This window comes from Amia ocellicauda, chromosome 4 (assembly GCF_036373705.1).
Source record: "Amia ocellicauda isolate fAmiCal2 chromosome 4, fAmiCal2.hap1, whole genome shotgun sequence".
Taxonomy (NCBI): Eukaryota; Metazoa; Chordata; class Actinopteri; order Amiiformes; family Amiidae; genus Amia; species Amia ocellicauda.
Genome location: NC_089853.1, coordinates 31,772,568 through 31,786,971, shown reverse-complemented (window position 1 = coordinate 31,786,971; position 14,404 = coordinate 31,772,568).

The following is a 14,404-nucleotide window of genomic DNA, read 5'->3' as shown; positions in this document are numbered from 1 at the left end:
GGAAGATGAGATCTGAAGAACATAGCTAATTGGCTCACCTGGTAATAGGGATAGATCTGCCAATTCAGCTTATAAAAATCCCTGTCATTATTCGGAGACAATTCTGTGTGTGTCTGTACCATTTTAAAGCTACACTTTAAAGACAGAATAAAAAATATATAGCAAGGAAGTAACTGACAAATTCCTAATGTGATGTTTATGTGATGTACTGTAAAATAAATAAATAACACATCAATCACCACAGTAAAATGTGCCGCGTTTATTCTCAGTTAATATCTCTGGGTGCTTTGACAGCGAGCTGATAAGGGAGCCTGCCCTGAGGTGTACCACTCCAGACAGGACTCCAGACAGGAGCCGCAGAGGCCCCTTGGGGCCAAATTGGGCTGTCCAGGAGCGAGGACCGTAGTCACAGTCTACTGGGGACTGTCTGCAATCAGTGTATACAAAGCGGGGCTACAGAAGTCAACTCTTACGCCCTCAGCTTACAATAGCAAGGCCGGCTGCTCTACTAGAGCATCTAGGAGCGAGGCTGTATATCTACTTGCACAAAATGTGGCGTGGGCAATCAAGCAACTGTGTGCCTTCCGCGCATTAACGTGGCAGTGAACCCCTGATCCTGCAGGACTGGGGGCACAGACCCACTGAATAACACACAGCTGGCTAGTTCACTGAGTAGCTACAGCAGGAACATTCATGCTGCCTCCACGCAGCACAGGAAAATCATGTTCACTGAACGGTACAGAGCATCCAGCTCCACTTTGCTGTCATAACAACTAAACGCATCACGGGGTGCAGGAAGCAAATCATGCACCACCACGTGACACGGGAGCAGTTGTCACCTATTAGCGCAGCTAATACAGGACAACAGCAGACTCTACCATGACCATCAAACCATAACATTGTGGTGTGCAGGAAACCGTTCATGCACTCTTCGCATAACATGGGAGCATTGGCCGCTTGCTCCACTAGTCCCAGCAAGAAGCGAAGCCACACCAGCTCTACAATGTTGTACAAATGAACAACAATATATATCACATGGCAGCAGGAACATTCATGCCACCTGCGCACAGCACAGGAGCATCCAGCTCTATTGTGCTTTAGTAAATTACGCACAAACGAACTATATACACCACGGGGCGCAGGAGCGCCATCAGCTGGAAAGAGCGGCAGTGAGCTCCATGCTGCACAGGTCAGACGGAGCCACAGTCCTGCTGTTTAACAAATTTATATATATACAGACTGGGGAACAGGCCAGACGCATGCACCACCGCAACACAATGTATAATGAACAAACTATATACAGGGCGGCCTCGTAAGGGGCAGACTGGGAGAGGAAAAAGGCAGGAGCCAGAACCCGCAGGCTACTGGGGCTCGACTGCAGCCAACACCGGGTTCCCAATGGAAGGGATTGGTCCCGTCACGTCCAGCCTGTAGAACCGAGCAAATGTAAGCGACGAGGCCCAAGCTGCAGCTGCATAAATGTCTGCCAAGGGGGTGCCTTGAAAAAGGGCCCAAGATGTGGCAACGCCTCGAGTCGAGTGGGCCACCAGGTGTTCAGGCACCGGGGTCTTGGTGGACTCATATGCCATGGTAATGGTGTCCACAGTCCAATGCGAGAGGCGCTGCTTTGAAAGCACCTGGCCCTGTGTACGCGCTCCGTAAGACACAAACAGTTGGTCTGAGTGCTGAATGTCCTTAGTGCGTTCCATATAGCACCTGAGGGCCGCACAGGGCAGAGCAGCTGACTCTCTTGCTCTGAAGCGAAGGGAGGAGGATGAAAAGCCATCAACTCAATAGGCCTGTTGACATGGAATGGAGACAGCACTTTTGGGAGGAACGCAGGGTTAGGCCGTAGCGTGACCCTGGAGCAATCTCCCACAAAACGGACACATGATGGGTGTATGGACAGGACGTGTAACTCGCTCACACGTTTTGCAGAGGTAATTGACAGCAAAAATGCAGTCTTCAGTGGCTCAAATGGGGCTTGGAAAAGTGCGTCCAGCACTACATCAAGACACCACGCGGGCAGTGAAGGGGTGCGAGGAGGCCGCAGCCGTCGAGCTCCCTTTAAAAACTGCACAGCCAAGAAATGAGACCCAGGGGGCTCGCCTTCAATCTGGAGATGGCCGCCAGATATACTTTGAGCGTGGACGGGGACTTGCCCTGGTCCAACAGCTCTTGTAAAAACTGTAATATGACCCCAATGGGACAGTGAATTGGGTCTTGACTGCCGGCTTGGCACCAGGTGCTAAACGTCCGCCAGCGGTAGGAATACAGCAGAACTGTTGCTCGTTCTCTCCTGACCTTCTCCAGGACCACCGGGTTGGCTAGGCCTGGGAGGTGAACTGCTCTGATGGAGCGGAACTGTGGCTCAGAGGGGGTGGGGTCAGAGGGCCAGGGGATCTGCAAGCAGTCCACGGCCCTCTGGATCACCACCCAAAACTCCCCATCCTGACTTACAGGAACAGGGGAAGTGTTGTTGCTCAATGGAGTTGGGGGGGGCGAGGCCGGTTCCCCCTCCATGAGCTCCGCCTCTGACTTCAAACCCGCATGCGGGCCGAGTAATAGGCGGTCCTCCTCCCAGATTACATGTTTGCTGTCCTTGTCCATAGACAGGGCAGAGAGGCTCCCCTCAGAGTCCCATGGTACATGGGCCGGCAGTGGAGACTCGAGATTTTGGGGGGGGATCAGGGTCTGGGCTACGGTTTGCACTGCCTGTGCAGACAGGAGGGCGCAGATGTGGTCCATTCTGCTATTCAGGGCAAGGATGGCCTCATCTCTGCCTCTGTCTGTGCAGCCGGTTCTCCGCCGCCAATGGCGTGGCGGGGAGGGGGCTAACAACGATCCAGAAGAGGGGGAGGGAGCCTGCGGGCGTCGCTCCGCCGCTCTCCCCTGTCGTTCATGTGCCTATGTGGGGGCACATGTACACGTGGCCATAGCAGCCCGCACTGCGGGCACTGCAGGCAGGAGGGGTGCGACTGCCGTGGGGGGCGCAGCTGCCGTGGCAGGTGCAGTAGCGGCAGCCAGCCCAGCAGCAGAAGCAGGAGGAAACACAAGCACGGGGGGCGCGACTGTCTCCGTCACTGCAGCCCTGGAGGGGGAGACGAAAAGGCTCGGGGAGAGGTGGAGATCCAGCACCCACTCGACGGAGTGGGGGATCTTCGGGCGCGGCGGCAAGTGCGGTGGCGCCCGGTGGAACGGCGGACCTCTGGGCGAGCCGCAGCAGACCCGGAAGTCGCAGCCGAATTGCACCAGCGGTCGGTGCCCAGACAGATGGGGCATAAGACTTCCCCACTCCAGGCGGGCAAGCTGGCCGCAAGCAGCACAGTGGCGGGGGCAGGAGGAGCTCATCGCTGAGTGCCGAGCGCACGCGCGTGTGCACAGGGAAACGTGCAGCAGAGGCGCCGGTCAGTGTTTGCACCAGGGGCAATCAACAACTGAAACGCCTCTGCAACAAGTGGAGCACCCAGCAGGCCCGCCGCTGTAAGTGCATCTCCACCCAGCAACGTTTATATACACGGGGGCGCTGCAACACCAACCACGCGCAACTTTGCTGTTGCCGGACTGAACACTGTGTATACCAAGCACCAGGTGCTGGATACAAGTGCCGCGTAGGCCCGTAGGCTTAACCACACCGTGTGTGCCGGGGTTTCCGGGGACACTGGGTGATGTGGAGTCCGGGGTCCGCGGGGGCCGAGGGTAGTAGACCACCAGCCTTAGCAGGATCTAAAACCGAGGCACGCACGCATGGACCAGGAGGGCTAGAAGTGCTCGTTCTCAACGAACTGAGAGAGCGAGACCTCCTACAGCCACAGCTGCAGGCTGTAGTGCGTGCGCAAGCCGTCGAAGAAGCACCTCACGCAGGTGAGATCTCTTACGACATACCGAGGCTCAGGCCGGGCAGCCAGGCCGCAGATTTTACTGCCGCTGCTAGTGCTCCTGCTGTGGAGGAAAAGGTCCTGTGGACGAAAAACAACACACCAAGCAGTCGGAATATATACAGCACTATATAAACACAACAATTATTTTTAAAAGGCTCGTCTTGCAAACAAAACTGAAACTGAAAGCCGGACTTCCGGTGTGCGGACTGGACAGAATCGGGATTAGCTATCAATAATAACACATACAAGACAGAGACGATGTGTAGCGAAAACGGTGGTGAACAACACTAAGAAGTGAGCCAGCCAGCTGAAATACGCAGTTTGAATGTTTATTACAAACAAAGACACAGAGAGTTTACGATCTCGAGTCCAGCGAAGAGGCAAAAGAGGACGAACTTGCGCTGACGTCACGTTTTATAGAATAGGAAGTGGGAAGTGACCTGTTCTGAATGACGGGCGCAGGGGCCAATGGCAGCTTTGATAGAGTGACGTTTCGATCGGGTTCCTACAGAAGTGCGCAGAAACCCCTCCCCCTTGGGCAGTGCTTCCGACTTGAAAGATAACAGTAACAGTCAAGTTTTGCCCCGGTTTGCGAGATCCACGTACTTTTTTAATTCCAGTTACGAAGGAGAGACAGGATTTAAGGATAGAAGGCCCTTTCTACACACCTGCAGAATTATGTTATGATGTGATTTGCAACCAAACATTGACACACACAAAGGACCACCAGGGTAAGAAGTCAAGTGGATGAGAAATAGGGAATCCCCCCAGATGTTTTGTTCCCCATTCCAGTTTTAAGTTCAGCTGTGCAGTGAGTCTTTCAGAGAGGTACTACACACTGGAGACAAGCCAGACATGACCTGCTGGGATTTTTAATACACAAGTAATTGAAGAAAATGAAAAAGCCACCCTTCAACCGGACAATATAACACAATACGATCTCTGCAGAAACCCACTTGGGGGGCAATAAAACCGTCCAGACTAAAAAAGAAGTAAAGATGATTTGTCAAAACTTGAAATCTCTTATGTAAAGCCTTCACACCCTTTTCAAGAACCTTTACTAAGTAATTTGTTTAAGACAGCTCCAATAACACAGAAAAGTTCAAACGCCTCAACCAAAGGGAACAGGTCAGATCTCAATCAGGAGACAGACGGAGGAGGACAAGGACAAGTTCCAACAAGCTGCCGTTTAAAGTTTGAAATGTTATGCTTGTGTAAATAAAGACTGAATTAAAATTTCCATAAGGTAGAAAATTCTCTTCTTAGAACCTTCGACTTCTCAGACACGAAATGCCTAACAATAAAAGGGTGTGATTGAGGTTTACCATCCAGCCAAGATCAAATAGAGCAGTGACCTCCAGCAGAACTTGAGCCACCTCCAAGTGAAAATGGACACATATCATCATGACAGTCTACACTGGGTTTAAATGTATAATAATAATAATAATAATAATAATAATAATAATGTTATGGATAATGATGCGACTTCCCAGGAGAGCCCTAAGTGTATTCATGTTACAAATTCAATAGAAATTACACCTCAGCTGCTAGCATTTAGCAATTCATCTATAGCCAGAACCCAGAGTAAATTATAAATACTTTCTGTCCCCTCCACCCCCCATAATAGTGCAATGCCCCCCCTAGTGGGTGTGTTAACTATTGGGTTCACTGCCACCACCTTTTTATACCCGGTAAGGTCTGGACTACAGGATTAAACCAAGACAGAAGGAGACCAATTGTACTATATACATTTAGGTAAAAAGTACAGAATGCCAGAGAACAAAAAGAGTCATTTATTTGTACACCATATAAAAATAGAAAGGGATACTTGGGTTATGGGGAAAACAGCAAGGTCAGAGGCAGTCTCTAACCCTCACTCAATATAGGTCACAATACGCACCAAATCATAAGAAAACCACCCCACACTTCACAAGAGAACTTAACATTAATCTAAATAAACCAAACTACTCACTCATAAGGCAACCAATAAATACATAAAGCAATATAAAAGGACCTACCAATAAAGCAATATAAAGAAACACCACTGACCTACACTATCTCGCCCAACCCCCCAGATGTAAATGAAGCACCCTTTCTACACATCTAAGTTAATGCCTAATAGTAAATAGTAAAAATAGGCAATTACTAAACAACCCTATTATTTCTATAATAAATAGCAATACAATTAAATCAGCAGTAGAATATACATCTTAGGGCAAAGTTACATTACAATGATTATATATGTATATGCGAGTGTGTGTATGTATGCGTGTATGCGTGTATAGGTAAGTTCACAGAGTCAATAACAGAGGGGAGTGACGAGCAAGGCTAGGCTAGTGTTTGCTGTCTGGATGGTCAGTCTGCAGACAGTATTCTGAACAGCAACCAAACTCAGTCTCTCCAATTTCAGCACCACCAATACAGACTCCTGCTCTAAACATGTATGTTTGCTCACGTTTCCAATTCTATAAACATTTGTACTCAACTCTGCTTTCTGCGTCCTTGCCTGTCCTCTCCTCTGACCTCTTTCAGGCTCTTTTAAAACACTGCTGTACTTCATTGAAAGTACCTGCACTTGACGAGAGTCTGAGTTTGTATGCCGCTCCGATTTCCATGACACTACTTCCCCACATTTGCACACGTGTGAATTGGCTTTGTAATGAGGGCTCATTACAACAGTCTGCTAGATGGTGCCAGCTAATCTTGGGAGAGTTATAAAAGTCAATACATCTGAAGAAAATCCTGTGGCATTGGAAGGGTCTGGATTCAAAATCTGGATTCGCAAAGAGTATCGCAAGGAAGTATCCAGCCTCTACCAAACCACCAATAAACACATCGATTTGAAAGTCCCTTCTGATTGACAATCGACATATGGAGCCATCTTAAATACAACGAGAAAACTGGCCTGCTATCCAGTCTGGATGAGGTCAGTAATCTGTGTGTGGGATCTTCAGATTTATTTTATCTCTTTAGGCCTGAAGAACAAGCAAGTCAGAAAAGTCATAATTAAAGTGCCTTGAGTATGAACATTTTAACAGATGCCCGCCATGTGTTTAGGAAAAGGGGAGTCATTTAAAACATTCCCAAAGAGGAAAATCAACAATAACACAAAAACGCCATAGGCAATGTCATTAACCAAAAAAACAGCACAACAGTGCAAGCCCATTTTAAACCGCTCAGGCGAGCAAAACACTAGACATGAAATAAAAGCTTATGAATCCAACCGTCTCTAAAATTAGCACCTTTTAAATAAAAAGAATAAGAAAAGCACTGATGCTGAAGTGAAGTGAAACTACCCTCAGTAGACAGCTGAAAATCAAGAGATCTCCCTATTATTTGATTATGCTCAAATTTGTAAGAGGGATGTAGGCAACCTCCAGTTGCCAGGCAATAATTACATCTACTGGGAACAGGCAGGGTACAGCTCACCTATAGCTAAGCCAGTGAGGCAAGCTTTAATCACAGTCTAGACAGTGGGGTAGAGGAGCGGCCAGGAAGCCCACAGACACAGGGCACCACCGGGGCACTGCTGCTTACAACCGATTGTCTGCAGGCATTACAGCAACAACCTGAACCACTTCTACCACATTCAACTTGTATTCAACCCAAGTGCACAGTAATGATGTCGTACACAAGGTGTATGCATGTATAGTCTGCCAAAAAGCTGGCCCTGAGCTTTTTAAAAGTGATTGCATTGCTGAACACCTGTAGGATTATTTTCTTTACATTTGAATTAGTATTACGCAAATGGTTGGATTCAGTCTGATTAATTTACTATTCCACTGGGGTATGTGCCTATGTGCCTTAAAATGGAAGCACTTGCACTGAAAGCACGGGAAAATCCAAAACCATGCATAACAGAAAGAACAAAAAAATAATCTTAACTGCCATTCGTTTGCTACAAAATCTTTTCTATATGCTGGTCCAGGCAGGGCAACCATAAAAAATTGTACAGTATGGGTCTTTGCATCTGCTTCTCTGGAGACCATTTTAAACAGATAAATAAGGCCTTCTTTTTTGAAGATTTGTGTTGGATGGCCATCAGAGTTAATTTCTCCATAGATGTGGCAACATTGGTTGCCAGTTTTGACCCAGAGTTTGCTCATAAACACAGCAATAGTCTCTGCACTCCTCAAGGGGAACCGTCTTTACAGCCTGCTTATGTATTTGAAGTGATGTTCTACAAGCCAAGCAGTCGCTTTGAACGGACCACAAAGAAGGCACGGCACTCATCAAGAAACATACTCCCGGGATAAAGGAATTTAGCCTTTATTTGGCTGCACAGGAGTAATGCTGACCACATGCTTTTCATTAGCAATCAAAAAAAGTCAAGCTAAACAAATTGTAATTCATAAAGGCACTTCGCCAAGATAACTAATCTAGAAATGGGTTTGCCAACTGCAGCCCTGGGGATCCACTAAATAGTCCCTGTTATTGATCCAAACCAACACCTACTGCCATCACTTCTACTGCTACTGTACATTTACACTGCATGTTCTGCACCAGCATTCTACAAACAAACAAACTACATTCATATATACATTTAATATTATTAGATGACAACATGACACAATAGAATGTGTAAATTAAATATTACAAATGCTATTATTTATTTTTAAAGTAACCCCAATCTACATTTATTCTCTTTCAAGCCTGGTTTGCACCATTCCTCCCTGACCAAATATCTGATTCACTACCAATTTGTAGCAGGATTAGTGGTTAATAAGTAATGATAGTGCATTGTTCCCAGAATGAAAACTTAAGCCATGCAAAACGTAATTCAAATTCAAATGTATATATTAAAAAAAACTTTAATTGTATTCAAAAGGATTGAATTATCATGCCCCCTCTGAACTAATTAGGCAATTATATCAATGTAGCTACTACTATTACACCTAATACTGCTACTAATAATGCATTTCATTTTGAAACCAATAGTATATTGAAAATCCCCAGTCAGCACTTCATTACTCCTCTGTCACTATCAGCTCTTCTTGCATGTGACCATTCCTGCCATAGCAGCAGTCTCTGTAAACCAAGACTCTCAAGGGGGTTCACTATAGGGACTGCTCAGGCACTGTGTTTGCATCCCAGTGCTGCACAGTTTACAATGCTGACCTCTTCCCAATTATCGCTGTTCTTTAGAGTCACTCTGACAGGACAGCTACTCCCTTAGGGAAGGGAAAGCAGGCCAATCTCAATTAAAAACCCCACTTCTGCACAACTGGCTGACCATTACTCTCAATGAGCCCAATGAGCTCAGTTCAATAACTAGACACTCGTAATTGCAGAGACCAATTTTCCCAGCAGTCTCCTCCCCCCCAAGTGAAGATACGAGATGAGACTTACGGAGATAAATGCGGTCCCTGAATAAGAAGGGACTTTTAAGGTTGAAATGAGCTGTTTAGACATACACACACACACACACCTTTTAATTGAAAGTTGATACAAATAACTTTCCAGTGAGGGAAGCAGATGGATTTTACTAGAAGGAATTCATTGCCCTCCCAGCGGCACTTCAATTCACAGCTGTGTGTGGCACTGTTAGTATTCATAAGCAATCGATTTACCACAATTGGAACAGCCTTCCTTTCATATAACGCAATCGCATGGGAAACCAAGCCGCACATCTTAAATAATAATAATAATAATAATAATAATAATAATAATAATAATAATAATCTGGATTTCCTTCTTAGTATTAAGATGTTGCATAAATTGGTTGTTGCATCATCAGCTCAAGAGGAAATGATTCTGAATTATGAAGTTTAGGAAATCTGCAGCGTTCTCATTCAGTTCGCATGGTAACTGCCCCCCCCCCCCACCACTCCCACCCTCGGCAGATGTTACAATATTGACATTTGGGGTTTCTTTGTTATTTCTTAAAGTATAGCCAGCCTCCTCCCATTATTTGATGTGAAGAAACTATACATCAGAAGAATATATCATTGCTGTGAATGTGCGATCTCTGCTATGACAAAATCTCACAGATTGTATTAGTGCGGTCAGCAGAGGTCTCTGGGGTGACTTGATGACGACAGCAATGGCTTACATCCCACAGATAACTGACCTTCCCATCCGCCTGCCTCATCAACTCACACGGCCATGACAAGGACTATTAAGTGCCAAAAGAGACCTTTCCCAAAGTCTTTAAACAGAAGCTCATCTGAAAAAGGGAAATTGACAGTTTATAGCAACTGACAATTAACAACACAGGAAGGAAAAATTACTTAAATTAAAGTGATTTTTTAATTTTATTTGGATTGATCTTTTTATTATTGTCTTTTCTTTGTTGTGGAAAAAACAAATAAGTTACACAGGCTCATCTTTTATTGTCATTATTGTTGTTTGAAGCCAATTTCATGATAAAAGAAGCTTGCTCCCTGCATCATTAAAAAAAAAAAACATGGGTACTAAGAAGCACTAATTGATTCCTAAACAGCCTTAATCTTGAATGGCTCGGATGATCAGAGGAACTAATTAAAAGCTTGGAAGGAGCCGTGTGATTTTCTTCAAGGCAAAAGGCAAACTTCACAAAGGAATGATCTAATAATCTTTTCCTTTAGCCAAACCAATATAACCCCATTCACACTCACACAGACACTCACAGAACCCTGCTCCACACAAGCACTGATTCAAATGTGGGTGCAACATGTCGAACAGCTACATTTCAGGAAAGAACACCATCCCAAGTTATTTCAGTGGATTCAAAAAGTCAATTCAAAAGAGAAGGTTGATCTTTCAAGAGAGGAAGAGTTTTGATCACTCACGAGCAGCTGGGATTTGACACTGTTGCTAAGAGGAGAAAACAAAAACATAAATCCATGATTTAAGTAAAAGAAAAAAAACACTACTCAATTAATTCTTAAAAGAAACTAAAGCCTGGCAGCAAATGACTCAACATCTGTCTTACTCAGAGTATTACTAATTGAACACAGATTAGGCAAATGTTGAATCTTCTTGCTAGACCGCTGTTCCTCTTAAGAGTTACACAGGTGTAGGTGTTACAGCTTATGAGACACAGATGAATCATGGTGTATCGTAACCCTTTGATGTGTGAAGCAGTAAGTTCGACAGCTGCTCTTGAACCTTTTATGTCTGTTATACCCCACCCCACCTCCCAAACTGATGTTTTTTTCTTTTGTTTGTTTATTTGCTTTTTCAAATCTCTTTTCACTTCAGTCAGAACTGAGCCCATCACAAAAGCTTATGCAGCTGTTCAGTTCACCCTTAAAAGCATGGGGCTCAGTTGCATGAAATGCCTTTAGCTGCTTTCACAGACCTTGCTCAGGAATGGTCATGGACTATCCTACCTAAAATAACATTGGGTAGTCCAAGACATATGCTAATAGGTCTGTGAAACCTGCCCCTCAAGGACTGAATAACTGAAATCTTTACAATAGCAGCTTAACTAACATGCTGAAACCAATGTGTTGATGTATTTTGTGCAACACTCTAAAACCCATTGAACAATTAATATAAAAGTTCACTTGTCGTTTATGCATCCAACTGTAGGTTTGTAAGCCAAAGACTAAGCTATAATGACATTTATATAGAGTAATGTTTAACAGTACTCATTGCTTCTCTGACAAGTTGAACAAAAAGTAAAATGTTAGAACTGTGTCATAATACCCCCTAATGAATGCCAGGGCTCCTGCTTCCGTGTTCAGACAGTCTTCTGTTGGCACTAGGGAGAACTGCGTCAGCGTCTCATTACTTGCTTAGTACAACAAGACGTCAAAGACCTCCTTGCTCTGTCTGCACCGAGCCTGTACGTCTTCTATTCTTAGCGCTGCAGCACTCATGACATGAAATCTGGGCACAGAAATCTACAAAGAGGAGAAAAACTATTAATCTATCACTCCCAGCTATGATTTTCAAGCCTGAACCTTATCTGGGAAGTAAAGTAAAGTTCTGCAGTGTACAGAAAATAATAAAAAACACATTTCTGGTACACTAAATGATGATGATAAAGATACATAAGCAAACATTTTCATATACAATCAGTGTTAAAATAATAAATTATGTAAGAATTACATATTGCACGCATGAATTCAGATATATATTTTGGACAAGGGTGTCTGCTTAGGAATAAATAATAATAATAATATATAACATGTAATTTTAGACTTAAAACCAAATTTAGAATCAAGCTGTTTTCTATACACAAGACAAACATTATACTTCTCAATACACTCATATTCATTATTATAATACTTGACATGTGCAGGAGGCAGCTGATATATGACCAGTAAAGTCATGCTTTATTGTGTTTTACTTATTTGCCATGAAACGAGGGGAAAGTCTTTTCTGTCTTGCAATGATATTCCATACTGCTGTTTGTGCCGCCCTTCATTTCTCTTCCATCTCTTCTGTTATTCTGAGGAGAGACATGTCCCTGCTTCGTGAATCATCAAGTGCTTCATTTATATAAAAGAGTGAGGAAACTCTATTGGGAATGAATCGCTTGGCGGGGGAAGTTGGAAAAGGTTTGCAGGAAGCAAAAGTGTACATACTCACCCACAAATATTGTATGTTTGCTTACATCTATCAGTCTACATAAATTGCTAATGTCCACTCTCCATTAATCCTTGTCATTGTCTCACTGCTACAACTTATTAAATTGTTTCAACTGGCTGCAGTTCAGAGATTGCAATTGCAGGCATGTCATTTCTCAGTGCTGACTTGAAAAACTAAAACAGATTGGGCTGACACATTTCAATATGTGAATGACTTAAGTTACTGAGGGCGTTTAAGCAGTGAGCTTTTCTTAAAGAAATAACACATATAGACAAGAGCACAGACAGAGGATTTGCCTCCGTCTTTAGCAAATGCCCTTATGGTCGCCATCCTACGTGTTGTGTTGCACATTACAGATGCTTGCAAAATATCATTACAGTGCTGGGGCACAAGATAAAAATCAAGACATAAATACGTGAAAATGCAATGAATGAGTGATAAATGAAAATGCAATACAAACCTGGGAAAAGGAGAGAAAAGTGAAGTGCCATGAACAGCACTGACAATTCGGTCAGAGCAATAAATTAATAAAAAACCGTTACTGAAATAAAAGGCTTCTGGGACAGATCCAGCTGGCCTGGCAAAACACATTCCACAGCCTGTGTGTAACACGTATGCAACAGAACATAAGACCTTCTCGATGACAAGAGGACATTCAAATCATCGTGGTTGTTTGGTTGGGACTTGGGAACAATTGCGTATCAGAATCTCATCTAGCTGATACACGAAGGATCCAGCTTCAGCTTTAAGAACCTGGAAGGACAGTTTGTTCCAGACCTTCAGCACTGTTGATTATAAAGATATGTCTAACTCCTGCGCTTCGTTTCCACTGTGTCATTCTTGTTGATCTTGATATAGTCCTTGGAATTTATCTACTTCCCTCTTTTGAGGCTTTTAAGTACCTGAATCAAATCCCCTTGTAATCATATCTGTTCAAGCTATATAGAGGCCATATATAAACAGATAAAAGGAAACAAGCATTGTAGGACTCCTGTGCTCTCATTCCGCTGTGAAGTGTTGGTGGCTAAGTTTTGAGGCATAAACAGTGAAAGCTTGAGGAATAAAAGGGGAACCTCTATAAATGCCTGATAAGAGAACCCATGGATGTGCAAAAGATGCATTAAAAAGTAGAATGGCACAAGAAAGCTAAGCCATAAGGAGATTCAAAACAAAACAAGATTTCCAAAACTTGTAAAGAGTAAAGATTGAGAGCAGTGGAGAAGTGTTCCAGTGGTTTGAGATTCTGTCCTGATCCTCCTTGATCTCTCTGCAGCCTTCAACACCGTCGATCACTCCATCTTCCTCTCCTCCCTCGCTGACCTTGGGATCGCTGGAACTGCTCTCGGCCGTTTATCCTCCTACCTCAACTACCGCACTGGCCAAGTGGCATGGTGCCGCTCTTCATCCACACCACAACTTCTCCTCACTGGTGTGCCCCAAGGCACCATCCTGGGCCCCCTCCTGTTCTCTCTTTCCACACGCTCTTCCAGACCCTGGTTCTCTCCCGCCTGGCCTACTGCAACCCCCTCCTGGCGGGCCTGCCTGCAAGGACTATCCACCTGTACCAGCTCATCCAGACCTCGGCTGCTCGTCTGGTGTTCTGTCTGCCCACGATTTACACACGCTACTCGACTACTCCGCTCAAGACTCATCTCTCCTTATTACAGACCTCTGTGTCCTGTGCCAGAAGACTAACTCCTCTCCACTCTCCTTCTTCCAGAGCTTGTTCCTTTTCAAGTGATGGAATGACCTTCCCTCTGAGGTCAGTGTTATGTCGGCACACAGTAACACACAGTTCTACAGTGTGGGTATAAGTAGTTATGTTGGATGTACAGTACTGTTATGATACGTCATTGATTACTGTGTATGGCACGAGAACTTTGGCTCTTGAGATAAAATCATTAAATGTTGTGTAAGGAGTGACAACTCTGAGACAGCTGTTTCCAGTAAAACGTAACGATTTTATCTCGAGAGCCGAAGTTCTCGTTCTCGTAACTCACTGC